Source organism: Ammospiza nelsoni, chromosome 3, assembly GCF_027579445.1.
Source record: "Ammospiza nelsoni isolate bAmmNel1 chromosome 3, bAmmNel1.pri, whole genome shotgun sequence".
Classification (NCBI taxonomy): Eukaryota; Metazoa; Chordata; class Aves; order Passeriformes; family Passerellidae; genus Ammospiza; species Ammospiza nelsoni.
The window spans coordinates 107,609,570-107,625,127 of NC_080635.1; positions in this window are offsets into that span (position 1 = coordinate 107,609,570).

Below are 15,558 nucleotides of genomic sequence, written 5' to 3' on the forward strand. Positions count from 1 at the left end.
TCAAAGCCATCAAAAGGCATGGCATGCCATCAAGGACAGGGACATGCACCAAAGATTCCTCTATTGGTCCCCATTGAAATCGCAAGATTCCTTTTCCCTTCCCGAAAGGAAATTTCATTTCCTTTCGGGAAGGGAAAAGGAATCTTGCGACTCCCAAAAGAAAGGCTTACAAACACTCTGGAAAGGAGATAGCTTCAAATGAAATGCAATTGAAAAAACCAGAAAATCGGGAATTTTAGTGTCTTCAAAAAATAGCCTGTGAGGAAATCAGCTGCATTGCAAGTGACCAAAACATGCCAAAACTAAGCTCACAGTTGTTAAATGCAGGGGAAAAAGACAAAAAGGAAGACAAAACTTGTAGGAGAAGATATGAGGGACATGGCATGGATACCTAAAAAAAAGGAAAAAATTTTTACCAAAGTCAAAGCCATCAAAATGCAGGCAGGCCATACGCCATCAAGTGCAGGCATATGTAGCAAAACTTGCCAAAACTGATCCCTACTGAAGGCCAAAACAGATAAGAAGGACTTACAAACACGCTGGAATGGAGATACCATCAAAGGAATTTCAATTGGAGGAGAAAAAAATAAAATTTGGGAAATTTTGTGACTCTAAGGAAATGGCCCAGGATTATATCAGGGGCAGTGCAAGTGACCAAAACAGGCCAAAACTAAGCTCACAGAGGTTGCAAAAGCAGGGGAAACAGACAAAAAGGAAGACAAAACTTGTAGGAGAAGATAGGAGGGACATGGCATGGATACTTAAAAAAAAGGAAAAAAATCTTTCCCAAAGTCAAAGCCATCAAAAGGCATGGCATGCCATCAAGGACAGGGACATGCACCAAAGATTCCTCTATTGGTCCCCATTGAAATCGCAAGATTCCATTTCCCTTCCCGAAAGGAAATGAAATTTCCTTTCGGGAAGGGAAAAGGAATCTTGCGACTCCCAAAAGAAAGGCTTACAAACACTCTGGAAAGGAGATAGCTTCAAATGAAATGCAATTGAAAAAACCAGAAAATCGGGAATTTTAGCGTCTTCAAAAAATAGCCTGTGAGGAAATCAGCTGCATTGCAAGTGACCAAAACATGCCAAAACTAAGCTCACAGTTGTTAAAAACCTGGGGGAAAAGACAAAAAGGAAGACAAAACTTGTAGGAGAAGATATGAGGGACATGGCATGGATACTTAAAAAAAAGGAAAAAATTTTTCCCAAAGTCAAAGCCATCAAAATGCAGGCAGGCCATACGCCATCAAGTGCAGGCACATGCAGCAAAACTTGCCAAAACTGATCCCTACTGAAGGCCAAAACAGATAAGAAGGACTTACAAACACGCTGGAATGGAGATACCATCAAAGGAATTTCAATTGGAGGAGAAAAAAACAAAATTTGGGAAATTTTGTGACTCTAAGGAAATGGCCCAGGATTATATCAGCGGCAGTGCAAAGGACCAAAAGATGCCAAAACTAAGCTCACAGAGGTTGCAAAAGCAGGGGAAAAAGACAATAGGGAAGACAAAACTTGTAGGAGAAGATAGGAGGGACATGGCATGGATACTTAAAAAAAAGGAAAAAATCTTTCCCAAAGTCAAAGCCATCAAAAGGCATGGCATGCCATCAAGGACAGGGACATGCACCAAAGATTCCTCTATTGGTCCCCATTGAAATCGCAAGATTCCTTTTCCCTTCCCGAAATGAAATTTCATTTCCTTTCGGGAAGGGAAAAGGAATCTTGCGACTCCCAAAAGAAAGGCTTACAAACACTCTGGAAAGGAGATAGCTTCAAATGAAATGCAATTGAAAAAACCAGAAAATCGGGAATTTTAGTGTCTTCAAAAAATAGCCTGTGAGGAAATCAGCTGCATTGCAAGTGACCAAAACATGCCAAAACTAAGCTCACAGTTGTTAAATGCAGGGGAAAAAGACAAAAAGGAAGACAAAACTTGTAGGAGAAGATATGAGGGACATGGCATGGATACCTAAAAAAAAGGAAAAAATTTTTACCAAAGTCAAAGCCATCAAAATGCAGGCAGGCCATACGCCATCAAGTGCAGGCATATGTAGCAAAACTTGCCAAAACTGATCCCTACTGAAGGCCAAAACAGATAAGAAGGACTTACAAACACGCTGGAATGGAGATACCATCAAAGGAATTTCAATTGGAGGAGAAAAAAATAAAATTTGGGAAATTTTGTGACTCTAAGGAAATGGCCCAGGATTATATCAGGGGCAGTGCAAGTGACCAAAACAGGCCAAAACTAAGCTCACAGAGGTTGCAAAAGCAGGGGAAACAGACAAAAAGGAAGACAAAACTTGTAGGAGAAGATAGGAGGGACATGGCATGGATACTTAAAAAAAAGGAAAAAAATCGTTCCCAAAATCAAAGCCATCAAAAGGCATGGCATGCCATCAAGGACAGGGACATGCACCAAAGATTCCTCTATTGGTCCCCATTGAAATCGCAAGATTCCATTTCCCTTCCCGAAAGGAAATTTCATTTCCTTTCGGGAAGGGAAAAGGAATCTTGCGACTCCCAAAAGAAAGGCTTACAAACACTCTGGAAAGGAGATAGCTTCAAATGAAATGCAATTGAAAAAACCAGAAAATCGGGAATTTTAGTGTCTTCAAAAAATAGCCTGTGAGGAAATCAGCTGCATTGCAAGTGACCAAAACATGCCAAAACTAAGCTCACAGTTGTTAAAAAGCAGGGGAAAAAGACAAAAAGGAAGACAAAACTTGTAGGAGAAGATATGAGGGACATGGCATGGGTACTTAAAAAAAAGGAAAAAATTTTTCCCAAAGTCAAATCCATCAAAATGCAGGCAGGCCATACGCCATCAAGTGCAGGCATATGTAGTAAAACTTGCCAAAACTGATCCCTAATGAAGGCCAAAACAGATAAGAAGGACTTACAAACACGCTGGAATGGAGATACCATCAAAGGAATTTCAATTGGAGGAGAAAAAAACAAAATTTGGGAAATTTTGTGACTCTAAGGAAATGGCCCAGGATTATATCAGGGGCAGTGCAAGTGACCAAAACAGGCCAAAACTAAGCTCACAGATGTTGCAAAAGCAGGGGAAAAAGACAATAGGGAAGACAAAACTTGTAGGAGAAGATATGAGGGACATGGCATGGATACTTAAAAAAAAGGAAAAAATCTTTCCCAAAGTCAAAGTCATCAAAAGGCATGGCATGCCATCAAGGACAGGGACATGCACCAAAGATTCCTCTATTGGTCCCCATTGAAATCGCAAGATTCCTTTTCCCTTCCCGAAAGGAAATTTCATTTCCTTTCGGGAAGGGAAAAGGAATCTTGCGACTCCCAAAAGAAAGGCTTACAAACACTCTGGAAAGGAGATAGCTTCAAATGAAATGCAATTGAAAAAAGCAGAAAATCGGGAATTTTAGTGTCTTCAAAAAATAGCCTGTGAGGAAATCAGCTGCATTGCAAGTGACCAAAACATGCCAAAACTAAGCTCACAGAGGTTGCAAAAGCAGGGGAAACAGACAAAAAGGAAGACAAGACTTGTAGGAGAAGATATGAGGGACATGGCATGGATACTTAAAAAAAAGGAAAAAATCTTTCCCAAAGTCAAAGCCATCAAAATGCAGGCAGGCCATACGCCATCAAGTGCAGGCACATGCAGCAAAACTTGCCAAAACTGATCCCTACTGAAGGCCAAAACAGATAAGAAGGACTTACAAACACGCTGGAATGGAGATACCATCAAAGGAATTTCAATTGGAGGAGAAAAAAACAAAATTTGGGAAATTTTGTGACTCTAAGGAAATGACCCAGGATTATATCAGGGGCAGTGCAAGTGACCAAAACATGCCAAAACTAAGCTCACAGAGGTTGCAAAAGCAGGGGAGAAAGACAATAGGGAAGAAAAAACTTGTAGGAGAAGATATGAGGGACATGGCATGGATACTAAAAAAAAGGAAAAAATTTTTCCCAAAGTCAAAGCCATCAAAATGCAGGCGGGCCATACGCCATCAAGTGCAGGCATATGTAGCAAAACTTGCCAAAACTGATCCCTACTGAAGGCCAAAACAGATAAGAAGGACTTACAAACACGCTGGAATGGAGATACCATCAAAGGAATTTCAATTGGAGGAGAAAAAAACAAAATTTGGGAAATTTTGTGACTCTAAGGAAATGGCCCAGGATTATATCAGGGGCAGTGCAAAGGACCAAAAGATGCCAAAACTAAGCTCACAGATGTTGCAAAAGCAGGGGAAAAAGACAATAGGGAAGACAAAACTTGTAGGAGAAGATAGGAGGGACATGGCATGGATACTTAAAAAAAAGGAAAAAATCTTTCCCAAAGTCAAAGCCATCAAAAGGCATGGCATGCCATCAAGGACAGGGACATGCACCAAAGATTCCTCTATTGGTCCCCATTGAAATCGCAAGATTCCATTTCCCTTCCCGAAAGGAAATGAAATTTCCTTTCGGGAAGGGAAAAGGAATCTTGCGACTCCCAAAAGAAAGGCTTACAAACACTCTGGAAAGGAGATAGCTTCAAATGAAATGCAATTGAAAAAAGCAGAAAATCGGGAATTTTAGTGTCTTCAAAAAATAGCCTGTGAGGAAATCAGCTGCATTGCAAGTGACCAAAACATGCCAAAACTAAGCTCACAGTTGTTAAAAAGCAGGGGAAAAAGACAAAAGGGAAGACAAAACTTGTAGGAGAAGATAGGAGGGACATGGCATGGATACTTAAAAAAAAGGAAAAAATCTTTCCCAAAGTCAAAGCCATCAAAAGGCATGGCATGCCATCAAGGACAGGGACATGCACCAAATATTCCTCTATTGGTCCCCATTGAAATCGCAAGATTCCATTTCCCTTCCCGAAAGGAAATGAAATTTCCTTTCGGGAAGGGAAAAGGAATCTTGCGACTCCCAAAAGAAAGGCTTACAAACACTCTGGAAAGGAGATAGCTTCAAATGAAATGCAATTGAAAAAAGCAGAAAATCGGGAATTTTAGTGTCTTCAAAAAATAGCCTGTGAGGAAATCAGCTGCATTGCAAGTGACAAAAACCTGCCAAAACTAAGCTCACAGTTGTTAAAAAGCAGGGGAAAAAGACAAAAAGGAAGACAAAACTTGTAGGAGAAGATATGAGGGACATGGCATGGGTACTTAAAAAAAAGGAAAAAATTTTTCCCAAAGTCAAAGCCATCAAAAGGCATGGCAGGCCATACGCCATCAAGTGCAGGCACATGCAGCAAAACTTGCCAAAACTGATCCCTACTGAAGGCCAAAACAGATAAGAAGGACTTACAAACACGCTGGAATGGAGATACCATCAAAGGAATTTCAATTGGAGGAGAAAAAAACAAAATTTGGGAAATTTTGTGACTCTAAGGAAATGGCCCAGGATTATATCAGCGGCAGTGCAAAGGACCAAAACATGCCAAAACTAAGCTCACAGAGGTTGCAAAAGCAGGGGACAAAGACAAAAAGGAAGACAAAACTTGTAGGAGAAGATAGGAGGGACATGGCATGGATACTTAAAAAAAAGGAAAAAATCTTTCCCAAAATCAAAGCCATCAAAAGGCATGGCATGCCATCAAGGACAGGGACATGCACCAAAGATTCCTCTATTGGTCCCCATTGAAATCGCAAGATTCCATTTCCCTTCCCGAAAGGAAATTTCATTTCCTTTCGGGAAGGGAAAAGGAATCTTGCGACTCCCAAAAGAAAGGCTTACAAACACTCTGGAAAGGAGATAGCTTCAAATGAAATGCAATTGAAAAAACCAGAAAATCGGGAATTTTAGTGTCTTCAAAAAATAGCCTGTGAGGAAATCAGCTGCATTGCAAGTGACCAAAACATGCCAAAACTAAGCTCACAGTTGTTAAAAAGCAGGGGAAAAAGAAAAAAAAGGAAGACAAAACTTGTAGGAGAAGATATGAGGGACATGGCATGGGTACTTAAAAAAAAGGAAAAAATTTTTCCCAAAGTCAAATCCATCAAAATGCAGGCAGGCCATACGCCATCAAGTGCAGGCATATGTAGTAAAACTTGCCAAAACTGATCCCTACTGAAGGCCAAAACAGATAAGAAGGACTTACAAACACGCTGGAATGGAGATACCATCAAAGGAATTTCAATTGGAGGAGAAAAAAACAAAATTTGGGAAATTTTGTTACTCTAAGGAAATGGCCCAGGATTATATCAGGGGCAGTGCAAGTGACCAAAACAGGCCAAAACTAAGCTCACAGATGTTGCAAAAGCAGGGGAAAAAGACAATAGGGAAGACAAAACTTGTAGGAGAAGATATGAGGGACATGGCATGGATACTTAAAAAAAAGGAAAAAATCTTTCCCAAAGTCAAAGTCATCAAAAGGCATGGCATGCCATCAAGGACAGGGACATGCACCAAAGATTCCTCTATTGGTCCCCATTGAAATCGCAAGATTCCTTTTCCCTTCCCGAAAGGAAATTTCATTTCCTTTCGGGAAGGGAAAAGGAATCTTGCGACTCCCAAAAGAAAGGCTTACAAACACTCTGGAAAGGAGATAGCTTCAAATGAAATGCAATTGAAAAAACCAGAAAATCGGGAATTTTAGTGTCTTCAAAAAATAGCCTGTGAGGAAATCAGCTGCATTGCAAGTGACCAAAACATGCCAAAACTAAGCTCACAGAGGTTGCAAAAGCAGGGGAAACAGACAAAAAGGAAGACAAGACTTGTAGGAGAAGATATGAGGGACATGGCATGGATACTTAAAAAAAAGGAAAAAATCTTTCCCAAAGTCAAAGCCATCAAAATGCAGGCAGGCCATACGCCATCAAGTGCAGGCACATGCAGCAAAACTTGCCAAAACTGATCCCTACTGAAGGCCAAAACAGATAAGAAGGACTTACAAACACGCTGGAATGGAGATACCATCAAAGGAATTTCAATTGGAGGAGAAAAAAACAAAATTTGGGAAATTTTGTGACTCTAAGGAAATGGCCCAGGATTATATCAGGGGCAGTGCAAAGGACCAAAACATGCCAAAACTAAGCTCACAGAGGTTGCAAAAGCAGGGGAGAAAGACAATAGGGAAGAAAAAACTTGTAGGAGAAGATATGAGGGACATGGCATGGATACTAAAAAAAAGGAAAAAATTTTTCCCAAAGTCAAAGCCATCAAAATGCAGGCGGGCCATACGCCATCAAGTGCAGGCATATGTAGCAAAACTTGCCAAAACTGATCCCTACTGAAGGCCAAAACAGATAAGAAGGACTTACAAACACGCTGGAATGGAGATACCATCAAAGGAATTTCAATTGGAGGAGAAAAAAACAAAATTTGGGAAATTTTGTGACTCTAAGGAAATGGCCCAGGATTATATCAGGGGTAGTGCAAAGGACCAAAAGATGCCAAAACTAAGCTCACAGATGTTGCAAAAGCAGGGGAAAAAGACAATAGGGAAGACAAAACTTGTAGGAGAAGATAGGAGGGACATGGCATGGATACTTAAAAAAAAGGAAAAAATCTTTCCCAAAGTCAAAGCCATCAAAAGGCATGGCATGCCATCAAGGACAGGGACATGCACCAAATATTCCTCTATTGGTCCCCATTGAAATCGCAAGATTCCATTTCCCTTCCCGAAAGGAAATGAAATTTCCTTTCGGGAAGGGAAAAGGAATCTTGCGACTCCCAAAAGAAAGGCTTACAAACACTCTGGAAAGGAGATAGCTTCAAATGAAATGCAATTGAAAAAAGCAGAAAATCGGGAATTTTAGTGTCTTCAAAAAATAGCCTGTGAGGAAATCAGCTGCATTGCAAGTGACCAAAACATGCCAAAACTAAGCTCACAGATGTTAAAAAGCAGGGGAAAAAGACAAAAAGGAAGACAAAACTTGTAGGAGAAGATATGAGGGACATGGCATGGATACTTAAAAAAAAGGAAAAAATTTTTCCCAAAGTCAAAGCCATCAAAATGCAGGCAGGCCATATGCCATCAAGTGCAGGCACATGCAGCAAAACTTGCCAAAACTGATCCCTACTGAAGGCCAAAACAGATAAGAAGGACTTACAAACATGCTGGAATGGAGATACCATCAAAGGAATTGCAATTGGAGGAGAAAAAAACAAAATTTGGGAAATTTTGTGACTCTAAGGAAATGGCCCAGGACTATATCAGCGGCAGTGCAAAGGACCAAAACATGCCAAAACTAAGCTCACAGAGGTTGCAAAAGCAGGGGACAAAGACAAAAAGGAAGACAAAACTTGTAGGAGAACATATGAGGGACATGGCATGGATACTTAAAAAAAAGGAAAAAATCTTTCCCAAAGTCAAAGCCATCAAAATTCAGGCAGGCCATATGCCATAAAGTGCAGGCATATGTAGCAAAACTTGCCAAAACTGATCCCTACTGAAGGCCAAAACAGATAAGCAGGACTTACAAACATGCTGGAATGGAGATACCATCAAAGGAATTTCAATTGAAAGAGAAAAAAACAAAATTTGGGAAATTTTGTGACTCTAAGGAAATGGCCCAGGACTATATCAGCGGCAGTGCAAAGGACCAACACATGCCAAAACTAAGCTCACAGAGGTTGCAAAAGCAGGGGAAAAAGACAAAAAGGAAGACAAAACTTGTAGGAGAAGATATGAGGGACATGGCATGGATACTTAAAAAAAAGGAAAAAATCTTTCCTAAAGTCAAAGCCATCAAATTGCAGGCAGGCCATACGCTATCAAGTGCAGGCACATGCAGCAAAACTTGCCAAAACTGATCCCTACTGAAGGCCAAAACAGATAAGAAGGACTTGCAAACATGCTGGAATGGAGATTCCATCAAAGGAATTGCAATTGGAGGAGAAAAAAACAAAATTTGGGAAATTTTGTGACTCTAAGGAAATGGCCCAGGACTATATCAGGGGCAGTGCAAAGGACCAAAAGATGCCAAAACTAAGCTCACAGATGTTGCAAAAGCAGGGGAAAAAGACAATAGGGAAGACAAAACTTGTAGGAGAAGATAGGAGGGACATGGCATGGATACTTAAAAAAAGGAAAAAAATCTTTCCCAAAGTCAAAGCCATCAAAAGGCATGGCATGCCATCAAGGGCAGGGACATGCACCAAAGATTCCTCTATTGGTCCCCATTGAAATCGCAAGATTCCTTTTCCCTTCCCGAAAGGAAATTTAATTTCCTTTCGGGAAGGGAAAAGGAATCTTGCGACTCCCAAAAGAAAGGCTCACAAACACTCTGGAAAGGAGATAGCTTCAAATGAAATGCAATTGAAAAAAGCAGAAAATTGGGAATTTTAGTGTCTTCAAAAAATAGCCTGTGAGGAAATCAGCTGCATTGCAAGTGACCAAAACATGCCAAAACTAAGCTCACAGATCTTAAAAAGCAGGGGAAAAAGACAAAAAGGAAGACAAAACTTGTAGGAGAAGATATGAGGGACATGGCATGGATACTTAAAAAAAAGGAAAAAATTTTTCCCAAAGTCAAAGCCATCAAATTGCAGGCAGGCCATACGCCATCAAGTGCAGGCACATGCAGCAAAACTTGCCAAAACTGATCCCTACTGAAGGCCAAAACAGATAAGTAGGACTTACAAAAATGCTAGAATGGAGATTCCATCAAAGGAATTGCAATTGGAGGAGAAAAAAACAAAATTTGGGAAATTTTGTGACTCTAAGGAAATGGCCCAGGATTATATCAGCGGCAGTGCAAGTGACCAAAACATGCCAAAACTAAGCTCACAGAGGCTGCAAAAGCAGGGGAAAAAGACAAAAAGGAAGACAAAACTTGTAGGAGAAGATATGAGGGACATGGCATGGTTACTTAAAAAAAAGGAAAAAATCTTTCCCAAAGTCAAAGCCATCAAACTGCAGGCAGGCCATACGCCATCAAGTGCAGGCACATGCAGCAAAACTTGCCAAAACTGATCCCTACTGAAGGCCAAAACAGATAAGAAGGACTTACAAACATGCTGGAATGGAGATACCATCAAAGGAATTTCAATTGGAGGAGAAAAAACAAAATTTGGGAAATTTTGTGACTCTAAGGAAATGGCCCAGGACTATATCAGGGGCAGTGCAAAGGAACAAAAGATGCCAAAACTAAGCTCACAGATGTTTCAAACGCAGGGGAAAAAGACAAAAAGGAAGACAAAACTTGTAGGAGAAGATATGAGGGACAAGGCATGGATACTTAAAAAAAAGGAAAAAATTTTTCCCAAAGTCAAAGCCATCAAAATGCAGGCAGGCCATACGCCATCAAGTGCAGGCACATGCAGCAAAACTTGCCAAAACTGATCCCTACTGAAGGCCAAAACAGATAAGAAGGACTTACAAACATGCTGGAATGGAGATACCATCAAAGGAATTGCAATTGGAGGAGAAAAAAACAAAATTTGGGAAATTTTGTGACTCTAAGGAAATGGCCCAGGACTATATCAGCGGCAGTGCAAAGGAGCAAAACATGCCAAATCTAACCTCACAGATGTTTCAAAAGCAGGGGAAAAAGACAAAAAGGAAGACAAAACTTGTAGGAGAAGATATGAGGGACATGGCATGGATACTTAACAAAAAGGAAAAAATCTTTCCCAAAGTCAAAGCCATCAAAATTCAGGCAGGCCATACGCCATCAAGTGCAGGCACATGCAGCAAAACTTGCCAAAACTGATCCCTACTGAAGGCCAAAACAGATAAGAAGGACTTACAAACATGCTGGAATGGAGATACCATCAAAGGAATTGCAATTGGAGGAGAAAAAAAAAAATTTTGGGAAATTTTGTGACTCTAAGGAAATGGCCCAGGATTATATCAGCGGCAGTGCAAAGGAGCAAAACATGCCAAATCTAACCTCACAGATGTTGCAAAAGCAGGGGAAAAAGACAATAGGGAAGACAAAACTTGTAGGAGAAGATATGAGGGACATGGCATGGATACTTAAAAAAAAGGAAAAAAATCTTTCCCAAAGTCAAAGCCATCAAAAGGCATGGCATGCCATCAAGGACAGGGACATGCACCAAAGATTCCTCTATTGGTCCCCATTGAAATCGCAAGATTCCTTTTCCCTTCCCGAAAGGAAATTTCATTTCCTTTCGGGAAGGGAAAAGGAATCTTGCGACTCCCAAAAGAAAGGCTTACAAACACTCTGGAAAGGAGATAGCTTCAAATGAAATGCAATTGAAAAAAGCAGAAAATCGGGAATTTTAGTGTCTTCAAAAAATAGCCTGTGAGGAAATCAGCTGCATTGCAAGTGACCAAAACATGCCAAAACTAAGCTCACAGAGGTTGCAAAAGCAGGGGAAAAAGACAATAGGGAAGACAAAACTTGTAGGAGAAGATAGGAGGGACATGGCATGGACTCATCATAAAAAAAGAAAAAAAGGAAAAAAATCTTTCCCAAAGTCAAAGCCATTAAAAGGCATGGCATGCCATCAAGGGCAGGGACATGCACCAAAGATTCCTCTATTTGTCCCCATTGAAATCACAATATTCCTTTTCCCTTCCCGAAAGGAAATGAAATTTCCTTTCGGGAAGGGAAACGGAATCTTGCGGCTCCCAAAAGAAAGGCTTACAAACACTCTGGAAAGGAGATAGCTTCAAATGAAATGCAATCGGAAAAAGCAGAAAATCGGGAATTGTTGTGTCTTCAAAAAATAGCCTGTGAGGAAATCAGCTGCATTGCAAGTGACCAAAACATGCCAAAACTAAGCTCACAGATGTTGCAAATGCAGGGGAAAAAGACAATTGTAAATTTTCTGCTGCTGTTTAGGCTGTTAGGTCCAGGGATGGCCTTGAAGAGCCCGGCGCTTCAAAGGACGAGGAGAGACTTCTGATCTTGTCTCAGTCTCGGTGTTTGTTAATTGTTTATCTAAAGGATTTTCTTTCAGCCCGACAGAGGTCTGCACAGCTAGTCAGCCATGGGCACACTGCAAGCCCCCGGGGCGGTCACTTCTCTTTATACCTGAAGTTACGTGTACAATATTTATCATTTTTCCCCAATGCCTTCTACCCTTATTAACCGGTGCACTTTTAGTTATAACCGATCCCAAAGTGCCACCATCACCACAGAAGATGGAGGCCAAGAAGAAGAAGAAGAAGAACAGGACACGCCCCAATTGCTCCATCTTACTTCTTTAGACCCCCCTGCACCAAAATCCTAAACCCTGTGTTTTACACTCTAATTAACTTATCCCTTCACCATACACCCAGTGAAACCTTCCCAGTCCTCATACAGGCGTCGTCTCCTGTGTCGGATCAAAGTCCAGCCACCAGACACTTATGGCAACATTCCAGGACTCCCGAGCCCCCCAAGGGTGTTCTCGGCCACTCTGAACCTCCATCCGGAGGTGCTTAGATCCCACAGACAATAAGGAAGACGAAACTTGGAGGAGAAGATATGAGGGACATGGCATGGACACTTCACAAAAAAAGAAAAAAAAGAAAAAAATCTTTCCCAAAGTCAAAGCCATCAAAATGCAGGCAGGCCATACGCCATCAAGTGCAGGCACATGCAGCAAAACTTGCCAAAACTGATCCTTACTGAATGCCCAAAAAGATAAGAAGGACTTACAAACACGCTGGAATGGAGATACCATCAAAGGAATTGCAATTGGAAAAAGCAGAAAATCGGGAATTTTAGTGTCTTCAAAAAATAGCCTGTGAGGAAATCAGCTGCATTGCAAGTGACCAAAACATGCCAAAACTAAGCTCACAGATGTTAAAAAGCAGGCGAAAAATACAAAAGGCAAGACAAAACTTGTAGGAGAAGATATGAGGGACATGGCATGGATACTTAAAAAAAAGGAAAATATTTCTCCCAAAGTCAAAGCCATCAAAATGCAGGCAGGCCATACGCCATCAAGTGCAGGCATATGCAGCAAAACTTGCCAAAACTGATCCCTACTGAAGGCCAAAACAGATAAGAAGGACTTACAAACACGCTGGAATGGAGATTCCATCAAAGGAATTGCAATTGGAGGAGAAAATAAAAATTCTGGAAATTTTGTGACTACGAGACAATGGACCGGTATTCTATCCAGCGCAGGGCAAAGGACTTAAACGGGCCAATACTAAGCTCGCAGATGCTGCAAAAGCAGGAGAAAAAGTCACGGAGGAAGCACCACCTTGGAGGGGAAGATATGAGGGACATGGCATGGATACTTAAAAAAAAAAAAAAAATTGCCAAAGTCAAGCCCACACAAAGGCAGGCCATACGCCATCAAGTGCAGGGACAGGCACCAAAGCGTTTCCAAATTGATCCCCACTGATGGCCAATGCAGAAAAGAAGGACCTACAAACACTCTGGAATGGAGATACCATCAAAGGAATTCCAATTGTAGGAGAAATTAAAATTCTGAAAATTTTATGACTACAAGAAAATGGAGCGGGATTCTATGCAGCGCAGTACAAAGGACCAAAACAGGCCAAAACTAAGCTCGCAGATGCTGCAAAAGCAGGGGAAAATGTCAAGGAGTGTCCTGGGGTGATGCTTGTATCCCCATTCATCTGTTCGGTGCCTTGAAGACCGACTCTGAAGAATGGAAATTTTGTTTGGGTTTCTCTTATCAGGAACACAGAGACAGGCAGTTTACATAGGGCTGTTTTTCACTTCTTGCTTTCAGCTTGCTGCTTCGCTTGCATGCTCTTCTGGTCTTGCTTCTCCTCCCACTTTTGCATCTGCTTATTAGCTAGTTCTAGCTAAACAGTCCAAATTCCTTCCTGGACTGTTTCTCCTCTCCTGTTCCTGTGACCATCTCGAACCTGCTCCGGACTGGGACCCGGGAACACCGAAGGTTCGGCTGCAGCAGCTGCCCAGCGCCGGAGGGACTGAGAACAGAGCAACCACCCCCGAAAGAGACTTTCTGATTTTGTCATCTTTCTCAGAGTGGTGTCAGCTGGTATTGTTCATTTTGTGTGCTGGGCCAGTCAAATAAACAGGTTCTTTCCACCTCTCTCCAAGGAATTTTTTCCCAAACTGGTTGGGGGAGGGGCCGTGTGGGTTTTGCTTTCTGGAGGGGCCCCCCTTTGCAGATTCTTTAACAAATTTGCCCTAAACCATGACAAAATATTGGTGCCCAAACGTGGGGCTTGAGAGAGAGTGGAAAAACCCTGTTTTGACTGCATTTTGGTTGCTATTCCTCTGTGTTCATTTAAATCAGCTAATAACCATGCTTTTTGAATTCATAATGTCTATTGGGGTGAAGGTTTGCATGCATTTCTGGTCCCTAGGGTTTTTTGAGATTTTAATACCTCTCTGGTTCCTAGGTTTATTTTCTCATCCAGAAATAGCTTTAGTATTGCCCCTAATATGTAGTTTTTACATCAGAGGGGCAGTGACCAGAGTAGCTATCCTGCTGGCTTTGGTGGCAATAATGTGCAAGAAGTTTATAAACATGCTAGTGTCTGCTCCAGGTATGAATGGTTCATGGCTATGGTTATGCATCCAGTTTGTTGCAGGAGGAGCAGGAGGGAATGAGGTTTTTCAGCCCCTGCTTTCCTCCTTCTCCTATGAATCAGTTGCATCACTAGTGAAGGATGTTAAGTTTCCCCTCAATGTTAAAGAAACCATCTTCCAGGTATTCAATCTGGTAACCTTCCTCTATACAGCCTGATGCTTCTCTAGAATGAGGGCTGAGATTTCTAGACGGGCTGATGAGACCCCTGACTCAGTAGTTGACCCAGGTGTGGAAAATCCTAAGTGGTGTGGGAAATGGGAGGATATGGGCCAAATCCTGAAGGAATTCTCTGACCCTATAGTCTGGGATTTTCCCCATGAACAAATTCAGAACCCAGCTGAGGTGGGGAAATACCTGAAAGAGAAGTACAAGGATGAGCCTAAGGAGAGGAAGGTCATTGCAGTGAGCTGGGCCCTGGCGTATGCTTATCACACACTGCTAGATACTGTTGGGCAGCAGACAGACGCAGGGGGACAGGGAGATAAATCAGCAAATGTCCCGGTGACTCAGGCTGCAGCTAACAGCCCATGTTCAAAGCCAGCATCTAAACCCATGGCTGTTGCTACCAGCACTAGAAGTGGGAAATGCACGGAGAAGATCAATCGACCAGGCGATGATGATGATGATGATGATGATGATGATGATGATGATGATGATGAAGGAGAAGGAACCTCAATGCCCCCTGACATAAAATCAGGAGTCAAAGCAGCAGGTGCAAGATCAGATGAGTCCTTTTCCCTGAAGGACCTTTGTGGCCTATGGAAGGATTACACTCGAAGGTCAGATGAATCCATAATTAGTTGGCTGGTCCGTCTCTGGGACGCTGCAGGTGAGGCTACAATTCTGGATGGCACTGAAGCCAGGCATTTGGGATCCCTGTCACAGGATCCTGTCATAGACCAAGGAATGATGAGGGGGGCTAACCCTCACAGCCTCTGGGAACAGGTCCTAAGAAGCGTAGCAGAAAGATACCTGTGTGCAGACGATCTCTATATCCAGCAAACTCAGTGGAAGACAATCGAGCAAGGGATCCAACGCCTGAGAGAAATGGCAGTGGCAGAGATTATCTTCTCAGATGATGGAACAACTAGGAACCCAGACTTAGTACCATGCACGTCTGTGATGTGGTGAAAACTC